Here is a 26,559-nt window from a genome sequence, read left to right as displayed (position 1 = left end):
TACAGTCTGAGGCGTGCATTAAAACTCAAATTATTATTATTATTATTATTATTATTAAACCATACAGCGCTTCTAATTTTCATGTAGTTGTATGTTTTGATCTGATATTTGAGTTCTGTTGCAGCTTTATATCAAAAAAGAACAGAGTAGGTTTTAGATGTAGTAGTTGCAGTCTCAATGCCCTCCGTCTCTCTCAGCTGCTGTTGTTGCGGCAATTCGCCTTCAACCACTCGGCGGACTTGAGGCGGTGAGGATGATGAAGGAGCTGTGCTCGTGGGCTATAACCATCGAGCAGGGCAGAAGCTTCGCTCTGGAGACCACCCGTGCTGGTGGAGTCCTACGCGGTGAGTTCAGCGCCCAATGGAGGTTTATTAACTCGAGAACCTAAGCGAGCATTTAAAGCCGTCATAAACCTTTTAGAGCTAGCCCGGTGGCCCCTGGCGGACTGGTTCTCTCCGCCACCAGAGGGGGCGGCGGAGGGCCCGTATTCACTCTGGTTCTCTGGGCTTATGGCTGCCGGACGGTAGGGTGATTAAAGTGGGCGGCGAGGCGCTTCCGGGCTCCGGAGGCTCTGTTTCCAGCCTCACCTCGGTAACGTGAAGGGATTAAGTTAGTAGCTGGGCTACTCTTCCCAACACCATCCAGGCCGCCGACGCCGATGCCTGGTCTCTATAAATATTTCTATCACACATTCAGCATTCATATAGAGTGAAAGGTATGTATTATATAATTCATATTATTACATTTTTATATATATATATATATATATATATATATATATATATATATATATACATATATATATATAAATAGTATTATATTATAATAGTGTGTATATATATATATATATATATATATATATATATATATATTTCTCTCTACTATATATATATATATATATATATACACATATATACACACACACACACTATAATATAATAATTATTTATATGTATATGTATATGTGTATATATATATGTAAAGAAACATTCTGTAAAATGCAACCTTGATATCTTTAATATTTACTTAGTAAGACCTTGTTGAAAAATGAAATCATTAATTACTTAATTATAGATTTTGAAAGCTTTTTAACCTGTATGAGACAGAGAAGCGTCAACGTTATATTATATGTTGCGCTAAATAAAAAAAATAATGAAATGCTTATTCATAGCAAATTGATCGCGATATACTAAAGGAATAATAAAATATTATATACCTTTTTTCTGTTATATATTGTAAAATAATTTAATAATATTTGATCAAATATGATCCTCATTTTACCATGCAAAATTTGATTCATTTTTAATTATAAATACTAAACGATTTATAATTATTAATTTCACATTTTTTGTTGCCATCTCATTATTTCATATAGTGTATTTGTGTGTGTGTAATATAGATTTAAAGTGTTATATGCAATACATATTTCTTCATCTATTACATACATTGTTCCAAGTATTTTTTATTTATCTGTCTAGTGTTTGTCTCAGACTGTGTTTACAAAGCATCATGTGGAAATAAAAGAAAAAAAAACCTGTTTAAATACCTACTAAACATGTAGGTAACTATAATATTGTGGTCTTATTTGGTATGTGTTTTCCTGTGTGTGTGTCTGTCAGGGCTGAGTTTTACAAGCACACATTGTCTTGTGGCGGGGCGGCTCTACTGATGTATCCTGGTCATGCCGTCTCGTCTGGGCCCGAACTCCTTATCTACCTGGAGAGAGTGCTGAGAGGAGACGTCGACAAACTCTCATTAACTATAACACTTCTTGCAAACCACAGCTAACCTGTGATACAGACTCTGGTTCAGACCACTAGGTGGTGATATTCACCTCTAACTTTGACCGTTAACAACATTGCAATTTCTTCAGCAGTATTTGAGATTATCTGGACTGTTGGGCCAAATTAACTTCCTTTATTAAGGGGGAACTTTTCCCTTTTTGAGGGGTGTTTTTGTTTTTCCCCCAAGCATGTAAGGTCACTGTGGTGTTTGCAGATGCTAAACCTTGAATAAAATCTAATCAAATGTTAGCAAATATTGCAGTAGTTTGTTGGATTTCAATTTTCAGGGTTGTTATGGTTAATAAAACAATTCTTTTAAAATTAAACATTAACTGAAATCGAATAAAAATTTAATTTACTAATTTAACTTGAACTAAAAATAAAAAAATATATAATAATAATATGTAATAATGAAAAAAATTATGTATGTGTGTATATATGTATGTATGTATATACACGTATGAATTAATATTATTAACATTAGTAAAAAAGTTAAAAATACTACTAAAACTAAATATTTATGTGTATATATAAATACACATGCATGTATATTTAATTTTTATATATTATATTTATAATATAAATTTAAATATTTTTTACATTTTCAAAATAAATATATTAAAAATTTTTTTGTTTATATTTATACACACACACACACACACACACACACACAAATAAAATTCCAAGAATGCAGAAAAACTAAAAATAGTATGTTGATACAAATAAAACAACACTGCAATGTCTAATCTTGCTGTGCATCAAGTTTAGAATTTTATTAGTAATAATTTCATGCATTTTACACCATTGCTGTTTTTACTAAATGCGTCTTCACTTCTGCCTCTGTAGAAGTTTAAGATCACATCGGATCCTCCACGTAGAAATAAACACATGGTGTTTTTGGTGGAGCGGTGCTTAGCACGACATCCTGAAGGACAAAGACAACTTTTGGATGACCGAGAAGAGTACCAGGAGAAGAATTTCACGTGTTCTGGAGAAGCTGGGTGTCTGGATTAAGATAAATCACACACACACACATATATATATATATATACACACACACACACGCATACACGCTTTTATACACTCCCAGTCTGGGGTGGCATTTTGGCGTAAACACACAGAGGTCTTCTTCAGTTTATGAGGATGTACTTGAGGAACAACGGTATTCAAATACTTGAACTTCTTTAATCCAAAAAAAAAAAAAATTAGCAATGTTTGTCACGACATTCAAATGTAGATTCATATCACCGCCCGCACAGACAAGAATTGAATGAGATCGGTGATTAAAGCTCGCAACGACTCGTTTATGCTGCCAAAATTAATCCTCAAGCGCGATCCTCGGCGTGCAGGTCATATCATGGCCTGTTTGTTTGAGTCACGTCCGTCTCATGACTTTACATTGACCCTAAAAGAGGCCAGTGGAGGGACAAAACAACAAAAAAGATGTATTTTAAGAAAAAAACAACCTCTTTGGTAATAAACTTGTTTTTGTAGTAAGAATAAAAACACCGCCAATTTGTTAATAAAAAATAAAAAATGAAGAATATAATCGTGTGTGGTATCCAAATACAAAGCGTTCTTCTAAAGGCAGACTGCTTTTTGCTCGACGTCTTTGTATTTTAAATACTATTAATACAATATATTCTTCATTTGTACATTAACAAGTGTGATTTCTCTTACTACAAGCTGGCCTTCCACAAGAAGACGTTTTCTTCAAATCTGCTTTTGTTGTTTGTCCTGCTATTTCAGGAATGTCTTAAGAGTCATGGCCAAACTAGCTGAGCCATGTTGTGACGTGCGCGAAGATGCCTGACGGCACTCGCTGAAGTGGTTTCGTGGCAATCACTGATCTTCATTCAGTATTCTGTCTTGGCGTTATGAATAACACATTGATGTTCTGACATGCTTGCACACGATTGCAGTTAGTGCAATTCACAGTGTTAAACGAAGAAGACCTCTGTGTGAGCTGCGCTGCCATACTGATTGGCATAAGTGATATCAATAAATATTATATATATCATATGTGTGATGTGACGATGACACCAGCCAGCGTACCCTGTATCTGGTCATCAAAAGATGTCTTTGACTCATGATGACAAACTTGCTGCTCACTCGTAATGATGAAAGCAAAGAGGCGAAAACTGAAACACATTACTATTGCTGCGTAAGTAACCACTAATACTTTCTAGCATGCACCTTTGCGTACCAGTATTTGTAGCTCAACATACTATTTTAGTTTTCTCGTTCTTGGGGCTATTTATTGATGATGATGATGTGTGATGATGACCGTAAATATGAAGCAAAAAATTTTTAATATATTTATTTTGAAATGTAAAATATTTAGAACATATTATAAATATGTAATATATAAAATTAAAATGTGCAAATGCATATATTTTATATATACACATAACAAGCTCAGTTTTAATATTGTACAACTTTTTACTAATGTTAATAAATGTTGAACTAAATCAAATATACATACATACTATACACACATATAGTGTAATATTATTATTATTATATATTTTTATTTTAATTCAAGTTAAACCAATGAACATTTTGACTGTTCGGTGTATTTAATTTTAAAAGAATTGTTTTGTCAACCATAACCCTGAAAACAATCCAACAACTACTACAACATTGCTAACGACTGATTGGGTACATTCAGGTTTGAGCCCGTCTTACTGCTTTTACCACAGTGACACATGCAGGAAACATACCCCCTAAGTTCCTTATGGGGATCTACTGACCCAGCAATCACAGTGTCTCAATACTGGCATTGCAATGTTACTGTGATCAGTTAAGGTGTAATTCAGAGTTGTATCACAGGTGCTGTGGTTTTGAAAGTGTTATAGTCCTGAAACAAATCTTGTGGCACACTCTGCTCAGGCCTTAGCAGTCGCGCGTGGGTATGTCGTGAAACATAATGTTTGTAAACCAGCCTGACAATTTTGCAGAGAAAAACACATGCAAACTAAGACAACTGTGCAGTTACCTGTGTTTAATATTTAACTGGTTTGCATTTCACATGATACTGTAATGTAACAATGACAAAAATACTGAGCAACATATGCAACAGACTCAGTGCATGTGACAAGCTGCTAAGCTTACTATTACACACCTGGCTCATAAGTAATGAATGACGGCACAGTAAAAATAATGTTGTGTGTACTGGTAAATGAATCAAGTTCTTGTTTGCTGAGATATATTTGATCAAGTATTATTAAGTATTTTACAATATATTTGAAAAGGTATGTATTTATTATCGCACCTAATGCGATCAATTGCTACTCTTCTTTGTTTAATATTTTTATTTAACTTGCAATACGTGACGCTCTGTCTCATGTTAACAGATTGTATTCATTTCAACTGCGTTTATAAGCTATTATTAAGATATCGGGACATTTTAGTATTTACAACTACAACTAACTATATATATACATCTTACATATATATATATATATATATATATATATATATATATATATATATGTATATATATATATATATATATATATATGTAAATAAAAAATGTATATGCTATGAATTATATATGCTCTCTTCACTCTATATAATATGAATATGTGACAATTTGTGTCGTATTAAGATGACAACTCGCTTCCTCCTCCGCGTGGTGAAGGCGCAACACTCGGCCGGCGCTGCCGCCTCTGCCGTCGACGACTACAAGCAGAGGCCGAAGTGTGACCAGTCGCCAAAATACCCGACCTGTAAGGTTGACGACTTTTAAGCTTTCGTAGAGACCAGTTAACTCATTATTAAAATGTGCATTAACCACAATATCTCACCGTCGGTCGCCGGTGGTCGTAACGCAACAACTGAACATTAACTACTATCTAAAACCTACGCTAACGATGTGCAACGAAAACTCTCAGATTTTAACCAGAGCCAGAAGGTGCATGGTTTTAACTGGCTAATAACCAATAACAATTTGATATATCTGCGCCCCAGCGGCGACAGCGTGAGCAGAAGGCTACCGTACGGACGGGTATGGCGCCGCTCCCCAGAAGTCTGCGACTTTCCGTCCCGGCAGACCTACTGCGCCCGCCGCCACTCATCGACTGATTCCCATCGTGCGGCTGATATGCCGCTGAGCGCTGAAGCGCAGCGAAGGTGCCCAAGCTACAACACCGCGTGGCAAGCGCCTGACGATCTCCGATTCTTGACGACTCGTGGCGGAAGATATGTTGGCTGCCGGCGAAGTGGTCCGCTGTCCAGTTCTGGCGATCCATCGACAATTCACCTCCGGCGCCGACGCCTTCGCCGCCTGCGGAAGAGTCTTCGTGGCTGACGTGATGGCGTTAAATGACGTTTAACGGCAACGACCGCACAAAGAGACCATTTTTGCTGGCCACTTTTACGCAACGTGTTGAATGAACATGCTTATTACAAGAGCTGCTAATAAATCAATAAAAGTTGAACTGCAACAGTGAATGATTGACCAGTATAAACTAAGGTACAGGTAAATAAAAGCAAGTATCTTACTATTTCCTGCATCACTTAAAAGCAAGGCATTACAGCTGAAACGGAGTGAAGACAGAGAATACAGTACTAAGCAAAATCAAGCTTAAATTATGTCCCTTATCTGTTTCAGCAATACTACAACACTAGGTTTTGAGCTAAATAGTATTTTTGTTAATTCTGATGAGCTCTTCATGCATCGGCATTTTCTGGTGCCGAACCATGAACCTAGTCCTGTTAGTTCTTTGCTAAATGCCATCATGTTGGGTACAGTAATATCAAACACTGTCTGGCGGCATTTGTAGAGTGAAGTTATGTTCATTTGGTGACCAACTGTGTATGTCAGAACATCTCTTATCGAGAAAAGCTGAAAATAGCCATGATTAAACTCATAAACACACACACACACAAAAATACTCAATACAGCACCTAATACATTGAAAGAAGGAAAGGCATATGAAGAATAGCAATTAAGCTAAAAAACAAATAAGCCCAGCAAAATATATGTATGCTATATTAACAATTATTTAAATGGCATTATTACATTTCTTAAAATAACAATGAATCTTGTCATTTAAAAAACTGACTGTATGACAACAATAGCATCGGGAGCTCAACAATACATCGATATTCATTTAACATTGTGATAAGCATAAACAATAATGTCGGCATGATATATTGTTTTTAGAAAGCGATATTTTTCATTCAAGCTGGCGACACACTAAATTACCTGCATAATTCTGAAAGCAGACCTCGTCTGCTATTGATAACAACGTCATTTAACTGTTTGGGGAATAAGCGTCACTAAGCCAATATCTTTTGACTGGTATATCTCTCAATATTTGTTTTCTGAAGCATTTATCAGCAGACACTATCAGGGCGTCGCTTTCTCACGGCAGCTCCACCCCAGGCAGCAGAAGCCTCAGAGATGCCATTGTCGTTATAGCAATCACCTGGCGACCTGAGCAATCTCAGGCATCATCATAAATGGTCCATGTGTTCAAGCGATGGCGCACAAACCTCTTACGCTGGGCAACTCTGGAAGGTGGGGCAGTGCAACGAGGCCAGGGAACTACATGATCTCGATGATTTGCCAGTTGGGAGGTGAGTGATGTTACAAACAAGCCGGCAAACATATCTACTGCAAACTGAAAACCAGCAAACAAAGGACAAATGCCGTAAGAAGACAATTTGATCGTGCTTTATTACTATGTAAATATGTTGGTAAAAATGACTAAAAGCGGGCCTATTACAAGCAAGTAACACAAAAGACAAAAGCAGACAACCTTAGTAAACTAAAATTAAACACATATACATTATGTATACACACACACACATACATACATACACACACACATATACATATATATACATATACATATATATATATACATATACATATATATACATATACATATATATATACATATATATATATATATACATATATACATATACATATATACATATACATATATATATAAAGATAAATCATACATTTGTAAATTGCTAAATAAATTTCATGCATAACTGCATAGTAAATGCACTGATATATCTGAGTATTAGGTTTAAAATAAACACTAGGGTAACAATATAAATGGCGAGCACTTTTGTGTACACCTGCATGAATGTAACTAAGCATGTTCAGGTCCCATAGTGTTCTGGACATTTTTCACAGAGTCGTCATGATTTTTCTCGTTCTGTATTTGCTCATATCTTGGTATTGGGATGTGTACCACAACATGCTTTGAAGCTTCTTGCCCTGTCGTTTCATCACCAGAGAACAGAACGGTGAAAGAATGCGTTTCTGGTTTATAATATGTCTACTTCTCTCGGCAGATGTGACTACAAACTCGAGTGACTCCGGAATATCATCAAACTGCTATTTTACTGACTACATGCATCTGTGACACAAGCGAGCATAGCCTGTGTCATCAATAACGCATGCTCGCTGAACTCGTTAAAATATCGATGAAATATTGCGTAATCACAAAATGTCGGCTTTATCACAATCTTTGCGACTGTTATAATAAATTTATCTGAAATTACCGTGCATCCGACGAAACGCATTACGGTCGTGTTATCACAGGTAATGGTGAAATAACCGATATCAGAATACTTCCTGTTCCACTGCATCTTTCTGCAAGCAATCATTAAATCACACGCAGCCGCCAAATAAAGCGTCGTATGAAGCCGTAGTAGCCATCGGTCGTACTGACCGTGTGCACCTGTATTCTGAACTCAGTGATTCCGCCTGATCTCGCTCCTGTCGACAGGCAATCGGCACCTGCCGCTTCACACCTCTTCAAGCAAAAGTCGCCACGACACTCGAAGCCAAGCCGAAAGTATACTGATAAATAGCTTATTGATATGGTGGGATGGTTTAATATTTGAATAAAGAGGCACTGAAAAAATCTGGCAGGTGATGATCTACGTTAGAATGAACTCTTAACAACACATTCTGTCGAGCTCAATATTAATATTAATTTCAATTTTTTTGAAACGAATAAATAGCTTTTCATTGATCACTGATAACATATCTGATAAATATCATATTTAACTCAGGCATCATTCTAAGTATACAAAATTTAAAACTTTAATTTTGTGATCAGGTGACATATCACTAATTTTAATACATTTGTTCGGACTTAATCATCTGCTCATAAATTCTTTAACAACCGCTAGATGCACTCAACTGAAGATAACTGTTTGAAAAAATACTGTTATTTTAATGTCATATATTAACGTACTGTCTCTTGCTATTCAATGAGCATTTCCATCTTCCCAATAAAAAAAAAAAACACAATAAACTAAAAATCCTCTCCATAATTATGTCAAAGGAAAAAGTCACATAAAGCATTTCTTACAATGAAAAACTGATTATTCAAAAAAGCTTACGATTGTTCAAACATTGACAACATTTCAGCTTTCATCGATAGTCATCGAGCGACGATCCAAAGTACAAGTAAATAAAATTAACAGCAAATAGTTGAACAGTAACAGCTATTTTTGTTGACCTGAACAAGCAAAAGCAAAAGTCACACATCAAATATTCAGACAGCTTCCGGCATCAGACCGATGCGCGCCTCACTTCTGGGCTGAAAATTACTACGTGTGATTGCCCATTAAAATACACAATTAAATAAAGAAAGCACCAAGCAGAGAGATTTTAATTTACACAACATCCAGCCATAGTCGCTTGGTGCCTGGATTGTCAGCGTTTTAGAGCACCTCTGTAACTTCTTAAAGACAGCGACTAACAGCAAGAAATGTGTTTTTCAGTGTATGAGACAAAATGTTAGTGTGTAATGCGTTTATATACACCTTAAAAGGAATACTACGGCCAAAGGTAGCGTCGCATTAAAATGATCCATCATCTACAACAATGGCGTGAATGAGTTTGTTCTTCGTTTGGACCGTTTAGCATCATTTACTCACGATAGATCCTCTGCAGTGGTGGTGCCGTCCGAGCTTAACCGATAAAGTACAATAACCCACAGGAACCCGCCGCCCCAGTTCTGCCCGATCACCTTGTGAAGCAAAAGGCTGTGTTTAAACCGTGTTTTATCGTGATGTTTTCATCAGCAGTTTGGACTCTCATTCTGGCACCCATTCACTTGCAGAGCATCCGCCAGTGAGAAAGTGAAGCTAAATCTTTTCGAGCAGAGCAAACTTCAAGCCATCGACTCGTCTGCAGTACATTTCAGCAGTTGTTCATTTTTGAATCGACCATTCTTCAATATTGGCTGAATCAGCTGATAAAAAAAAAAACAAAAAAAACAATATGTTTGATGGAGAAGCTTGCCAAAATATCATGACCTTTAAGAATATATTATGCATTAAGAAAACTAGCCTTATTTTGGGATTCATTTTCATGTTGATAAATCACGCGCATTTCCTTTTTGAAATTCTCATTAACGTAGCAAGCAACCATACTGTAATGCAGTAATCAAAGTAACAATTTGCAAAGAAACAACGCTTGTCGTGGGGTTTCTTTATCATAAATGAAAAGAAGGAAAATTTGCCTAACAGAGTAAAAATAACATCCTGACCATGCAGTGTTTTCTTTACGCAAAATATAATTTCTTAGTTCCTTTGGTTTTGGTGAAACTCAGTGCCAGGTTTGCCTTGTATTCTGAACAGCGGTTTTGTGTCGGTGCAGGGGTCTGGGTCCGTCTTGAGCATTCTGCAGGAGCACAAACTCATCTGTACTTCCTCTTTTGTTGTTTCTGCTCATTCTGTTGCGAGAAAATGTTTGCAGGACCGTCCATGGACCCTGTCTGCCCCTCCAGGCCATAGTTCTGTCCTGCCCTCTACAAATGTAAGATGGAGTACTTCTCTTTAGGAACTGACAAAGCCTGAAAAGAACAAATTATATCATATTTAAAAAAATATTATAGTATTTATTTCTGCTTTTTAATATTTATGCATTAATTCACCAAATGGCTTATATAATATATATATATATATATATATATATATATATATATATAAGAATTTTCAGTGAAAAATTTATTTAATAATTTAAATTTATTAAATATAAATGTATTTTTTTTTTATCTTATTGACTCAAACAAGACACTCACATCACTGACCGCTGAGCACAAGACTCAAGAGTCTGTCTTAGTCTGGCGTAGAAGCGATGGTGCGCTGGGATCATACGGCTGAAGTTCATCTTCCTGAACTGGTTACACAGTGAAAGGGACTGCGAGAGAAAGCGAGATTCATGCAGCTTCGGTTCCATGCGCTCAGAACTTTAAAATGCGAGTGCTGCGGTTGCTATCTCACCTCTAGGGAGAAGTTGCCTTGGGTGGCGTACACAGCTGACAGTAGTGAGTCTAGATACCAATAGCTGCTCGTCTGGAAGCAGAGAGCTGCCAATCAGAGAAGCGGACAGGGGCGCAGTAACCAATCAAAACAGCTCTTAGACAACGTACCTTGAAAGCCAATAAAAACAGGGAATGCTTGTAGGTTTTCCTCCAATAATTCCTATACAGCATTTTAACTTAGAATGTTCTAGAAAAAAGAGGATATTATAAATGCAATATATATATATATATATATATATATATATATATATATATATATATATATATATATATATATATATTTCATCATGCATTTTGTGCTAATTATCAAAAATTACAGCTTATTCACAATTTATAAAATTTTCTTTAATGTTTTACAAATAATTTTTAAATATATAACATAATATAATATATAAATGTAGTTTAGTTTTATTACATAAATATGATATGCTGAACTACGATGAAACATTTTCCACATTTGAAGTTTTTGAACCATTAAAGTAGACATTTTGCTTTTATATAATATGCTTTTCATGCATAGAAAAAATTGAAATTACTTTTGCATGTTTATTTTGATGCAAACACCAAAATCAAGGCGTCAATACATAATTATTTCAATATTAATAAAGAATTATTACACGTAAGTGCACTGTATTTGTACCTTAACACACTCGATGTAGGAGGTTCAGTGATTCTCCTCCCAGTCGCACTGGCACTAGTATAATGACTGATTTCCAGCTCTCAGGACAGATCCTGTGTTAGTGGCGGCTCACACAGCCTCATGGCGTCTCCTTTATGCCACTGAAACACACACACAAGCAGAAGCACGAGCTAAGCATCACTTACAAACACGCGTTGCAGTTTCAGTTTCTCTGAAAAACATCATATGATGCACAACTCATGAGACTGAAGCCCTCACCAGTGCAGTCCTGCGCCACGTGTATATACAGCCAGGTCGTGAAACTCAGAGGGTTCTGGCCACGGCTTTCCTTGATAAGGAACACAAGACATTAAATCACAAAGGGTCAAAGGTTCAGTTATTAAAAAGCTAGCAATACGATGAGATTCATTTGCTCTCCTCTAACCTCAGCATGTGTGCTACTACGGACGGGCGTACCCAGTCCCGCTCTCTTCCCCGACTCCTTTCCCAGCTCTACCAGCTGGTGGGCGCGAAGGAGCTGAGGATGGTCACCAAACCAAGACAGCAGCTTTCGGTGCAAAGCCTCCAGCTGAGGCTCACGGCCGGGCGCAGGACAGCGGGCAGGGTGCTGCCGCCAGAGCTCGGGTCTCTCTGCGAAATGGGACTGGTCTAGGAAGAACTGAAGGACGGAAGAGACATCCCAGCGGGACGGGGGAGGCAGCGGGGCTTTAGCACCTCAAAATCAACATCTGTCAGCAGATGACAATCTGCCCACCTCCAGTCTGAGATACAGAGAGCAGAATGAGTCTATAGAAGTGAAGCTTTTACTACTGTGTATAAAAAAAATATATATAAACACTTATATTCAGCAAGCATACATTAATTCGATTGATAGTGACAGTAAAGGCATTTATAATGCATTTATAAGATTTCATAAATCAAAGCTTTTTATTTAGTCTTCATATTTATCAGTGTTATTTTTTTAATTGTATTTTTGAACAAATAAATGCAAATAGGAGAGCTTAAGAGACCAAAAATAATCTCCAACTGTTTGAATCATAGTATATATATATTACATTTCTAAGGAGAAACACTTTAGCATTTCTAAATGCAACTTCCTCCATCAAGTCATTTAAAAGAAAATAAATAAAAGAAAATATAATCTAGATAAATTCGCTTGAGATGAAAAAAAGTGTTAAGAAAATCGATAAAAATTAAACCAGAACAAATATTTGCCAATGGAGACTCTGATCAAAGACTAATTCAAAACCCACTGCCCTTTATTTGTTATCTCTAATGTAAAATCAGTTAATTGTCTTAATTTCTCAGAAAACAGGACTTCATATCTTTATTTTTGCTAGTCCAGTATCTTGATTTAAGGTTTAGATATTTGTAATGGAAAACAAAACGAAAATACTTAAATCATTTTTGCACAGCATGCAACATTCAACTTTATGAATTTAAGGCTTTTTGCTCTGATTTTGTGGAAGGTTGAATTAAAAACGAATAGTTTATTGTGACTATTCATATTTAATAAAAGCAATAGATTTTTCAGAAGGGATTCAGGTACGAATAAACTCATGGTGCAGAAGCTCAGACCTGGAGGCATGAGGTGCTGCAGTAACCCGCGCGCCAGCAGCATCTGTCAGCTGCGCAGCATGCATCAACCGCAGTCCGTGGTCAGGCTGGATCCTTCCAACTGAGAAACTCCCTCCCTGTAGGTGAGCCACACACACGACACGAACGCCTGCGAGGCGATCCACCTCGTCTGCCCCAAAGAGAAATCGCCGAAGACATTTATTCTCCAGTGATGGGATTTGGCAGACAAGTTTAATTCTGTCATTAATTATTAACACTCACATCCACCCTGACACGAAAGACCTTCGTTCATCCTTTGGAACGGAAAGATATTTTTGAATGACCTAAGAGCGCTCTCTGGACCTCTTACAGACTTTATGTGCACAAAAATAACGATTCACCAATCCGTCTCCTCTGTGTCACCTCACAGTGCTGTTTTGGAGAGCATCACATAGGTGATAAACCAAAAGATCCGTTACTTGCATTCAGATCAAACATTTTCAATAATGTGATTTTTTTTTCTGGTATTCTCGTTGCTTTGTACAACTACAGTTGAATCCGTGGACGTCACATGCAAGCGTGTAAGGATCTTACGGTCTATGAAAGGTCAGAGAGCTCTCAGAATGTATCAAAATATCTTTGTTTCGCTCTGAAGATGAACAAAGCTCTTACAGGTTCGACATGAGGGTGAGTAATTAATGAAAGAGTTTTTCCTTAGCCCTGTAAGCTGACTCACGCGTGACTCACCTTCAGTGTTGAACAGATACGACTGGCCCAGGAGGATCAGGGGAGGTCTTGTTGAAGGTAGTTTTGGATTTAACGGCCCAGCCTGGGAAAACAAGGAGAGCAACTTAAAGAAATGGCTCACTCAAAAATGCATTATTGGCATATTTTACTCACCCACAAGCTTTTCTCGGTGTATATGACTTTCTTCTTTCAGACAAACACAGTCAGAACTTCAAAATAATGGCCACCTGCATTACCAAGCTACATTTATAAAAAACCTCTGACTGTGTTCGTCCGAAAAGAAGAAAGTCATATACACCTAGGATGAGTAAAATATGCCGTGATTTTCATCTTTGGCTAAACTATTCCTTTAATGAGATACAGTCAGTGATATTTGTTGCGGTCGCTGTTGAACACGTGCTTACGCATAGGACTTTAAAAATAGCCTGGGAAAAAGGGACCGTTTTGTCATCATTTGTGTCAGTCATACAGAAGCAGTTAGCAAACAGTAACGAATGCATGAAAGAAAAACTCAACCATATTTGACGTTGTTCCACGCGGACATGAACTTGGCTTTGAGGCGATCCACTTCATCAGGTTCTCCAGAGCCTTCTCTCGGGCTGTCGGCGCCCGAGCCGTGGCCGTTGTGGCGTCTGGGCTGTGCTGAGGGCTTGTCCTCATGAGCGCCGCTGCCCACTATGTACTGAGCGGCGCTGGGAGACACCGAGTTCATGGTTCAGGCTCGATACAGCGGCATTACAGAAGAACTTCAGCCTGAAACGGAGACAGAAAGGGAAGATATGGTATGAGCTTCCTTTATTTCTCTTTAAAACAGCTAAGCTTTTACGGCGCCGTGATTCTCAGAACTCAAACCCTTCCCCAGTCCAAAAAAAAAGCATGCGAAGCCGCGCAAAAGTGTCTCGTTTTCAAAAAATGAAATCAGATTTCTTAATGATGCCTGTTCTGGATCACGATCAAGTTATATGGAGAAAACAGGTTAGATATTAGAAATGTAAAATGCTGCTACCATATTAGTTATTATAAGTCGACAACGCATATATAATTGTGTATGCTCTTTTCTTAATTTAGATGACCTTTGTGATCATCTAATACTCTGATGTTTAAAAACGTTCATTTATAACACGCCAACTATGCAAATACAAATAAAAATGTAATTAATATTACAAAACCTTTCATTTAAAGACTAATCAATCAAGACTACCGCCCTGATTTCTAGCGATTCAGATTACTGAATATGGATTTTTAAAATCATTGTAGATATTGACTCAAACAAAGCAATTTATTCATCGTTTTAGTTTTCAATTATTTTAGAACAGATAGTTTAGAGTGGGTTTTGTAAAGAGAAAAGGTTATGAAAGAAGTGTCCTTTTGCTCAGTAAGGCAAAAAAATTACTGTAAAAACAGTATATGTCTATCTGTGTGAATATATATATATATATATATATGTATATATATATATATTATATATATGTGTGTGTGTGTGTGTGTGTGAACATGAAAAATACCAACATCGATATTCACATCAAGCTTAATAACATAGTAGAGTTACCGTACTTTCTGTATCAAAGGAGTCATACAACTTTAATTACTCAGGTAATGTGGCATCAAAATACACACCTTTCAATCTAGAAAACATTCCACCTGTGTGTTATGCAAACAAACAAAGCTGTGTCTCTGCGTGTGTGTGTGTGTGTGTGTGTGTGTGTGTGTGTGTGAGAAAGCAGCTGTGTGTGTGAGAAAGCACATGAGCTCTGACCGAGGACAGGTGTGGCGGAGTTCAAGCACACATTTCACTGGGAATATTCTGACTTCCCATTTCCTTATTCTCTCAAAGACGTTGGAGTTTACAGTACAGCGAAGGGAAATGAGATCAGCTTACGATGAGACAACATCATTTCCCAATAATTACAAAAGCTGAAAACTTCCACTTCATTCTAGTAGGCTGGACTGCCCGGGAAAGTGGATACATGTGAATTTTTAGACCATGTGACCAATGAGTGCTCAGCAGAAAAAAAGTGAACACCCAGGCCATCACAAAGGCTCCTTTCAGAATAGTGTACTACAATACTACATTTATACCAGATTAATGGCAACAGTGGGTGAATTTCAGGTTTGCACAAAATACTAATTTCACGTGTTTCCCACAATGCAGTGCACACCCGTCACGTTCTACTATGAACAACAAATCGTTTTTCCCTGAGGCATTTTACTTGAAGAGAAAAACAATAATTAAGCATATTCTATTGACAAAACCATAACTTGCTCAATTCCACATGCAATCTCTCGAGGTCACGAGACACGCCGTTGTAGAAAAGACTATTAAGTAAGCTATATAATGTACATATTGCCAATACCGCACTACGCTAGTGTGACATTTTGAACACAGCCTAAGAGGAAAACCCAATTTTGGCTGCCAAATGTGAAATAATGTCATTGTAAGTAAGTCACTCATGGCTGCACGTAGCAATCACCTACTTTTGGTCATATAGCAGCTTTGAATGCCCTCAAAAAAAACCCGATTCATATAAAGCAGCCTGATTCTGTGGGTTGCGTGGAATATCTTAGTACGTACTATGAAGACAGATATCACGTTACCAGACACCGACTCTAGTGCACTTCAAAAGCTAGAGGCCAGCTAGAGGCGTTACCTTCACGTTAGACCCGGCATGTTCGATGTTCCGGTTATTTTCCTACTTCTCCTATAAATAGCGACGTCCAGCGTCGAGCTGCTCTGGATGTCTGGAAAGGACGACGACCGCCGAGGAAAGCGAGCTCAGGCCTCTTCGGGCGCCGTCATCGCGGCGAGTGTCGATTAAACAGCTGTAGTCGTGAGTTTCTGCGTCTTTGCGATCTTGCGCGGCTCCCAGACTGTCAGCTGATACGAAAAGTATAAAACGGCAAGCGATTAAACCAGTATGCAGCCACTTCCTGTTGTCATTGCGGATACACACCCTCGACCCGCCCCCCGAGCGACGCGATTGGTCAGGTTTGACCGTTGCCGTATGATGATTGGACAATCTACACGTACGAGAAACTGTAGTCAATTAATTATAAATTATTTAATTTATTTATTACATGAACATACAAGATTGATATAAATTTTAAAAATATATGGGAATCAAAAGGAAATAAATTATTTCCTTTTTACTATAAGTTAGTTTTAAGTTTGTATGTCAAGCTTTCGCAATTACTAGTATAAATAAATAAAAGGTCACGGTAGTGTTGTGCTTTGTTTGCAAGTTTTGCTTGCAGAGAACTTTATTATTTATGATACAAGTATTTGGCTAGTTTTTGAATGAACAAAAAGCCTGTTCTGAGTTCCGTTAACAAATAATCCATAAACGTGATAAGAGAGGTCAAAAGCTCTGTGACCAAAAGTCTACAGCTGTGTTTGCTTGACCAAGATTCTAGCAATACTTTAGCAAACACACAAAAAAATAAAACCCCAGCAACTCAAACCATCAGACAAGGGAGTTCAACATTCAAAGTTTGTCTTGATTTACTTTCCGTTCGTTATTAAGCAAATAAAAGACGCCTGCAGTTTTATACAATATCTCTTTATTAATTGACTACACACACTGCACCTCAGTAAATGGATCGATTGACATTTGCTGTAAGCAAAGGTGATGTACAGAGCCAAATAAATAGAATAAATTAACAAATTCATGTCCAAAATGCCACATAACAGGTGATACAAGACAGAGATACTCTCCTATGTGGGACATTCACATCAGAATGGAATATCTTTATGTCTTTATTAACCTCTATGTACAGTATCGTACAGAATTTTGGATAAAACAACAAAAGACGTATAAGAAATTACATGAAATAAAGTGCATTCTCTAAATTTAAATATGGCCACATGAACATAAACACGTAAGAATATATTCTGATACAAATGAGTGGTCAGCATACTTTTATATGCGTGGTTTTGTTTTTTCAGTTCACACTGCAGTGTAAATCGAACAATTCAGAATCAGATAAGATGCAGGGCTTTACAGTACAGATTGTGTGAACATTATAAAACATTAGTCTCGTATTCGACCAGCTGTAACAGTCACATGATATAAAGTGGAAACATTCAGGCCAGTGAATTGTTGGTTGCCTTTAACCACAACCGAGAGTTCATGCACGGGAAAGGGCCGGATGTGACGAGAATGGCAAAAGAAAAAAGAAAATGGAGTGTTGCAAACATAACATCAGATACATTAACACATTCACCCGAAATCTTTACATTATCTTGTGCATATGTTGTCGTCACTTCTCCATTTCACTGATCCATTTCACTGATTCACGTCGAATAACTCTCTGATATATTCTGTGTTGAGTTTCTGTATACTACAATAAATAAATGCTTTTAATAGATATAAAGAAATCTCACGAACACTGGAACCAGATATGAAACAGCAAAAGATATTTCAGATGACAGATCTGCTTGAGAGACAAACAGCGTCAGAATACATTTACGGAAGGATTAATAGATATCTAAATGTCTAGCCAAAGGCATCATCATGCTACAGTAAATCAATACCTCTGTACGGTACTATGAAATACAAATAAATAAAGCACTCTTGGTCTTGTCAACGATTGCAACTCCTACTGTTATTACCATGTAAATATAGTTTAAATTATCACCAGATGGCAGCATAACTCCATCTATCCCTGCCACGCCTCAAATCAGTCATCATAATATATATTTGTATTATACTTAGCAATATACTCATATGCATATTTATGCAATATGCTTATACACAGCATAAAATAAAAAGTTCAATATGTTCAACAAAAGACTAAAAATTTCGTTTTGTGAGCCTTTTATAAGCATAAACCTTTTCAGTCAATTTATTATTTGTTTACATATTTATTAACTTGTTAATACTGAGACAAGTACAATTTATACGATTTAGTTTATTACTATATTTATACCATTTCTTTACTATGTTTTACTACTAATACCATAGATAAACTATGGTTACTGCAGTAAAACCACTGTTCACCTTCACAGCCGTTTCCTGGCAAAAAATCCAAGCGCTGCAAAAAGCATCGGTCAGCACCCCTACAAACGTTTGTTTTGCATATGCTTAAGTTAAAACAGTTACTTTAGAAAGAAATGTTAGTGATATTTTCATTGCATGTTAGTGAGCAACATTCAGAGCACACAAAGAAGCGCCAACAGACGGCAGGCTACGCCGGCTCCAAGTTGCCAAGACAACAGTGACATTTACTGATGCTTGAGTAACTATAGAATATATTTACCATACAATCCTGCTTCACTCATAAATGTGCTGATCCAGCAATCTCTGTAATCAAGACCTGTGTTACGTGAAGGATGCCATCTTAAATTGTTGATACGTTTTCAAAATTGTTTATGAGCTCACATTTTTATAGTCACTACTCCACTGCAAAAATGCGTAGATGTTCAAAACCTTAACCGCTTCTCTCATATTACTGATTTGCAAAATGCATTAGCACTCATTTCAATACAAAGCTACTTTTCAATAGCTGTCAGTGCTCTCTTTGCAGCCAGATGGTGTAGTTATGACATCTACCAGCAGGGGGTAACCGGGGCATGCTAACCAGCAAAACCTTGTCCTCTTGCTATTGCAAAGTACCTTGGATTAACTATTATCCAGGTAATAAATATGAGACTTCAGCGCTAGAGTCACAGTGAGGTCAATGATCACTTTTAAAGAGTATTCAAGAGCATAAAAGAGAGTAAAAGTCTGTGTCAAGAGCTATGGATAACACTGACCTACTTGTGAGTATGAATCAAATCTGCCTGTAAACTTATTTACAGAGACACTGTAAGGCTAGAAGCATATTCTTGGCAAGTATGCAAACATAGAGGTGCCTGCTTGCCAATACATACTAAGGAACTATCTTCTATAGTAAGATCAGTGGTTGTCTTGGAGGAACAACATTCTCTTTTCAATTTAGTTAGTTTGATTTGAGAATTAATGGCAAAATTGATTTTATTAGTCGTTTAAGTTTTAGGCGTTCCTCATTTAAAAGTGGGCACTTGAATGCACCAGCATGACACAAAAGGCCTATCACGATCGACATAATGTCAATAGTTTCGACAGTCTTAATTCAGTATGATGAGAGATTTGGTTAAGATTGAATTTGATTGAATCTGTGGTTTAGCCAGAGTCGTCCTCATAGCTTTAATTTTGCCATTTATTGTGATAGGGCAGTAAGTTTGGGGGTTTTGGGAAAGGTCCACAAGGTGGGATTCAAACTTGGGATACTCAAAGCACAACAGCAATTAAAGCGGTATGCTAAAGCGGTATGTGCTAACTACTAATGTATATATGCTAAACCTGATTAGATACTCCTGAATCTTGTAACGAGCCAAAAAATATAGCAATGGAAGCAATGTGTCCTTGACTGTGTATGCTAAAAACATGATAAGATGTTACCTTGAGCAAATTCTTTTGTTTTTCTGTTTAGGGAAATTATGTGGTTGGTCACCTTAGAAAAAGTAGGAACATTGTTTTGGTGTTCACAGTATTCAGCATTGTTTGATCTGTTAAAGCACTTTGCACTTGTCGATTTTTTTACCTTGTTGCACAAGCACCACGAAACATGCATCCATTCACCACCTCGCACTCAAAAACACCCAACGCACATTCTAATATAATACATCTATACTTTTTTTTCTGCCGCACTTTTCTCTGCACATTACAATAAATAACAGCCTTTAAAATAACCTTGAAGTTGTTGTCCTTTGTTCAGTGTAATATGATTGAGTCTTTTTTTCACTGGCTGGAATGTCCCTAAATTTCTAAGTGCTTGAAAACATTTAATTCCACTAAACCCTCAATAAAGGCAATTAATTTTCAAACTAGCACACGATCAAGAGCCATTCTTAGGTGTAATGACAGTCTTCACCTGTGGGGAGCTGCTAGTAGGACTCTGACCAACTCCTTTGGAAGTTGGTGCACTCCCAGAAGCAGGATCAGGTCTTCCTGGTGCACATGGCTGAGTGACCTCCAAAGATTTGGTTGTATCTTTGGCCTTGGGCCCCCTCCTGAGTTCCAGGCCTAAAGATTTCCCTGTGCTTGCCAAATGTGTAGCAAAACCAGATTTTCACCAGGAGACTGAAGTTGAGTTTTGGACAGATCAGGAGGCACTCCAGTTGGAGAAGGAGTGGGGGATGGAGAGTGTTCCTCAACAACCTCCAAGAGATATTTGTCTTCCCAATCCAATGTTCCCCGGTAGCAGCTGACCGGAGCTAAGCCCTTGTCCTGCCTAAGTTTTCCCAAAGCAGAGCACTGCGTCTGGGGTGGGTGAGATGGGACAACCCCTTTGGATGGAGCAGTCCTTGCCCTGACATCTAAAGTTCTGGTGTGGGAATCTAAAACACTCTTTTGAGAGACTCTCCATCACCTAGTCCCTTACTTGCTTTGGTTACCTCTGTGCTTGCTGTTTTCCCAGGAGCACTGCATGGCATACTTGTCTTGACTGAAGCTGAATTCTTCCCAAAATCTGGTTTTACCTCTTTCTTCCCAGTATCCTTTTCCCTAACCTCTCTGACAAGTCTTTGCTGATAACACCTGATGCACTTGCAGAGCATGAAGGCTTAGTGGTTCCTATTGCCTGAATTTGGGCAACTTTTGTAAGACTTCCTTGGTCATCCTTTACGCTTCTTTGATGAAACTTGGATCTGTTTTTTTGGCAGAGGGGGGAGACGCTGTGGTTAGGGGCGAAGGAATGGCGGTGACTACACTAGGCTTGGACTCTGATGCTACCGGAGAAGACTTGGTCAATGTAGGCTGCCAAGTCTGAAGCTTGGCTTGACAACTTTCCTGTAGAGTGGAAGAAGGCTGCTGAGATGCTTCAACACTTGGAGATTTCTTACTTCCAAGTGGAGTAATCACACTGGATAGGAGTGTTTCTTTGACCGCCCCTGGTTTAAGTGCACTAGCCTGACTTGGTTCACCAATCCTCTCCTTGTCTCGATCCCTTTCTCTTCCGGCAAGCAAAGCATCTCTACTCAAAGGTGACTCCTGTCTGCCTAGTTTCCTGACCGGCTTCAGAACGCCTGTTTCAGGTGGTGATGGGGTCGGTTGGGTGGGGTGAAGGAGAAGTTGTTGGGGCAGATGCCAGATTCTCACCCTCAATTTCCACTAAGCTCTGGAGGCCAAGCTCACAGTGGAAACCATCCTTCACGATAATCCGAATGTCCGACCTCCAAACTGTGCTTCCTCATCACCCCTATCCCACCTTTCTTCTCGGATGAAGACGAAAGTGGTGACCCAAGTTTCTCTGCTGACTGCACTCTTTTGAGTAGTGGTGATCTGGGTGGCTCAGCACTCTTGGGTCTAGGCCTTATGATTGGTGGGGATGAGTGTAGTTTAGCAGGAAAGGTCTGGGTGGTGTTGGAACTTCCGACTGTGTGCCCAGGCAAAGGAGGTGGTGAGGACTGAGTTGGAGATGGTGTATGAGCCAATGGTGACAAAGGAATGTTGCCTGCTGACTTGCAGCGGGCTGAGCAGTATTGACGGTGTAGTTTGGGGAAAGTCCATGCAGGAGCTTGGTCTCATATGCTGGGTTGTCGCGGGGAATTTGGTGTACTGGAGGCAGGAGAACTGCTCTGGGAGGAGGCACCTGGGTCAAGAATATGAATGAATGTGTCAATTAAACTTTTGGATTGTTGGTTTCTCTTTTTATATCCCAAAATATGCTTTGATTGACTCACCAAGGTGGGACGACTCAGGAGTTGAGCGGTAGCTTTGGGTAGGGGAGTGACCGGACAGGCTGTGTGTCGGAGAGCCAGGAAGACTATCGCTGGACGACAGAGACCGGTTTAGAGATGACAGGCTACGGCTTGTGTGCAGCAGGTTGGACTGCTTAGTTATTTTTTGGAACAAAGACCCACGCCTCTTACTGTGAATGATCATGGAAGAGAAAGAGAGAATCAGATGGAGTAAGAAAAAAGATATTAAGGCAATCTAAACATATAGATGCACATTATACCTTTCCTGTCCCTCTTTGACCGTCCTCTTACTGCGTCTAGCCATCTTGGACTTGTAACTGGACTTGCGTGCTGGTCCTACTTTAATGGATGTGTTCTCAAAAGGAGTTGTGGTCACAGTGACCTTGTTTCCACTCTAAATGAGGAAAAAGCAAAGAAACACAGGACTGTTTGAAGATTTATTATCTCAGATGGATTGCTGAGGAGAGGTGTGTTAATTCTTCTCTATGCTGTAAATCTTACAGTACAGTTTTTGCCTTGCTGATGAGAACATCTTACGTCTCACCTTAAGTATAAGCTCGACCACCTCAGTATGGACTAATCCATGCACAGATTCACCATTGACATGAGTGATGAGGTCACCAGCACATAGTCCCGCCTCCTGAGCAGGACCTCCGTCTTCAACATGCTGTGATTGGTTAAGTTCAGAAATACTAATTAAAAACTCAACAAAACTTTAATAAAACTATTGCTGGATATTTGTTCCGTACTCAATTAACTATTTGTTGATGCAACAAATAGCTGCATATTTAATGAACTATTTGTTGCTGTCTCACCCAGACTATGTGGTGCACACTGTAGACGTCAGTGTCTCCCATGTAGACCCGAATAGCACGGAGAGTGAAGCCATACTTTTTGCCAGAGCGGTGGATGGTAATCGGTGAACGAAGAACTGTTACTGCAGGGCAGTAATCACGGCTGGGAGAGGAGTCTCGCGATGAGGGGTTGGACGAGAGAGAGCGTGGGGACATTGGACTAGCCAGTGGAGAGTTACCATGCTGCTCAACTAGATATTGATCAATAACCAATATATTAGATTGATTTACTGCACTTGGCATTATTTGTACAATTAAGCAATTAAGCAAATTAAAGGATTAGTTCACTTCCAGAATGAAAATGTCATGATAATTTACCCCATTTTGTCCAAGATGTTCATGACTTTCTTCATTTTAGAAGAAATTAAGGTTTTTGAGGAAAACATTCCAGGGTTTTCTCCTTGAAGTGGACTTCAATGGGAGGCAACAGTTTTTCACCCAAACCCACTTTTTTCCAACTGCAGTAAACAGACGTAGAACTAACTGCATGTAACTTTGATTCCATGATTACTATACATAATGCGTGGATGCGCAATGCGAAAATTACTGATCATTTGGCTAGATAAGACACTTATACCTCGCCTGGGATCTTGTAGAGCCCATTGAAGCTGCACTGAAACTGCAATTTGGATCTATTGGCCACAACTGAAGTCAACTATATGGAGAAAAATCCTGGAATGTTTTCCTTAAAAACTTGAATTGCTTTTCAAACTAAAGTGGATTATCAGGAAGTTTCTAGAAGTGAATTAATCTTTTGATGAGGTTTGTTTGCATTTCAGTAATGAGAATTGGAGGGAAAATGTTCCTTTTCAAGGATGAACTGTACCTCCAGGTATGATGACGGACAACGCAGTGGCAGATGCAGATTTGATGACCTTGTTGCCGGGACGTGAGCTGCGTTTCTCTCCATCGCTTGACAGCTGCTGATGACGTGCTTGCCAAGCACCAGATCTTTGGTCGCTTCGCTGTCCGACAGTGTCCCCATGACCACGTCTCTCCCGACCACTGCTATGGCTCCTGTAGATGGTATGGCTTGGGGTGCTGATATCTCACCTGTTCTCAATGGTTTGTCTGTCAAATTTACATACACAGAAGAAATCTCTAATAAAAAACTCAGTCTAATGAGTATATACATTTTTTCAGTTTTGTTTTCAACACACCTGGGCCTTTACTGGCGACATCACTTCCTTCGTGCACTGTTCCTCTGTTCATTAGCACTGGCGAGGATGGAGCAATGGTTCCCTCTACTGATGATCCGGGGCTTTAACAACACCCTGTTTTTCGGAGAGCTCTCCATCGCCCTCTTGAGGAGCGGCAAACCGGTGCGTGTCCATTAGAGCAGAAAAGCGACGCCGGGCACCCATTGGAGGACTGCAATCTCCCTCCATATACAGAGACTCAGAGCATGATAGACGCTTCCTGTGTAAACAAAAATAAGAAAATGAGGAAATGTTAAAATACGGCATTTCTAATAAAGTGTCCTCATATGCAGTGACATACGAATAAATTTAATACGCACATCTCAGGTGAGCCAGTCCTCCAGCTTTTGTCCCTCATAGTGAAGCTTCCCAGACTCTCCCGCTTGGCCATCTTGTCATCGCGGCGACCTTTGTGCTCTCGACGGGTCACTACAGGGGTCTTCTGCTCCAGCTGGGACAGGTGCTCCATGCTGCTGTACACCTGAAAGACAAAAAGCAATGCCAAAGGATGCTTCGTTTACACCTTGCATGTGGTTGTAAACAATATTCTAATAGTCTTCTGAAGCCATGCAATAGATTTGTCTTTGAATTTTGTGCACAGATTACTTTCACTATGGTTCAAGTTGACAGTGGCAGTAAACACATTCGTAATGTTACAAAAGATGCTTATTTTAAATACATGCTGTTCTTTTTAACTTTGCATTGATCAGAAAAATCTGTCAAGGTATCAAGTAATGACGCTAACATTCAGCTTTGCATCACAGGAATAAATTAAATTATTAAATTAAAAACATTATAAAAGTATTATTAATTTATTTAAAAATATATGTAATAATAATTGTTGTAAATGTTATATTAATATATTTAAAAAATATTTTATGAAAAATCAAAAACATGAAAAAATTTAACCAAATGTTTATATGATAATTTATATGAGGCTCTGTGGTGTTTCTTTTGATATTTTAGTGCTTGAAATCAGTTGAATTTTTTTTTTCAACCAGTCATTTTGCCATTTGCATAATTGCGTTTTTGTCTTCTTGTTTAAAAAATCCAAAGTCTTTGTTCAGCAAGTGGTCCTGAAGAGGGTCGCATGTCTTGTGAAGAACCCTTAACACATTTACACCGAAGATCAGAGAATGTTTATTATGTAAGCGTGCAATTGCGTGTGCTTATCTGAAGGCCGCTGCTGCACACAAGTGTTTTTTTAATGAAACGCCTACATTTAAAAAAACACATTAAGATTCCTTCCAGGGAAAAAATGTTTATATGGAGTATAACATGGAAGAAGAGATAAGACAGAAACAAAACTGTCAGAAACTATACGCTTTTAAAAATGCATTAATGTTTGTGTCAATGCAAAAATAAACACAATCATTGGAATAAAAACTAGGCCTTGTCTTCTCTAAAAGGAATGAAATGGTAACCTTGATGGATCGTGAAAAATTAAACAAAAGAAAGACGGATATAAAAGGATAAGTGTTAATGTGTCTGTTTACACACTCGAGAGTGTTTCTGAGAGAGAAAGCATGAAATATGGATGCAGCCATGTGTCAGACTGACCTTTGCTGAAGCGCGCGAGCAGGAGGAGAACTGTCTTATCTCTACTGGCTCATCGTCATTGGTGTCGTCCTCATCATAGGAGTTGATGTGTCGATAACGCTCGGACCGCGCTGAAACAGTGAGAGTGTGAGATAATGGTGAGAGATAGAGAGATGGCGATCAAGGGCAGACTTAAAATGTGAGTATCC

At 38.4% G+C, this 26,559-nt stretch overlaps 3 pseudogenes; 1 reads left to right on the top strand and 2 right to left on the bottom strand.

Moving 5' to 3' along the window:
* The window catches only part of LOC122349045, a 9,640-nt pseudogene extending 4,105 nt beyond the window's left edge, over nt 1-5,535 (top strand).
* Nucleotides 5,536-10,377: 4,842 nt separating this feature from the next.
* Nucleotides 10,378-16,803, bottom strand: LOC122349036 (annotated as a pseudogene).
* A 3,925-nt stretch (nt 16,804-20,728) lies between these two features.
* LOC122348560 overlaps nt 20,729-26,559 on the bottom strand; it is a 50,900-nt pseudogene continuing 45,069 nt past the window's right edge.

The sequence above is a fragment of the Puntigrus tetrazona genome, chromosome 1 (assembly GCF_018831695.1).
Source record: "Puntigrus tetrazona isolate hp1 chromosome 1, ASM1883169v1, whole genome shotgun sequence".
Taxonomy (NCBI): Eukaryota; Metazoa; Chordata; class Actinopteri; order Cypriniformes; family Cyprinidae; genus Puntigrus; species Puntigrus tetrazona.
Note: the sequence above shows the minus strand (reverse complement) of the source record. Positions and strands in the feature narration are given on the sequence as shown.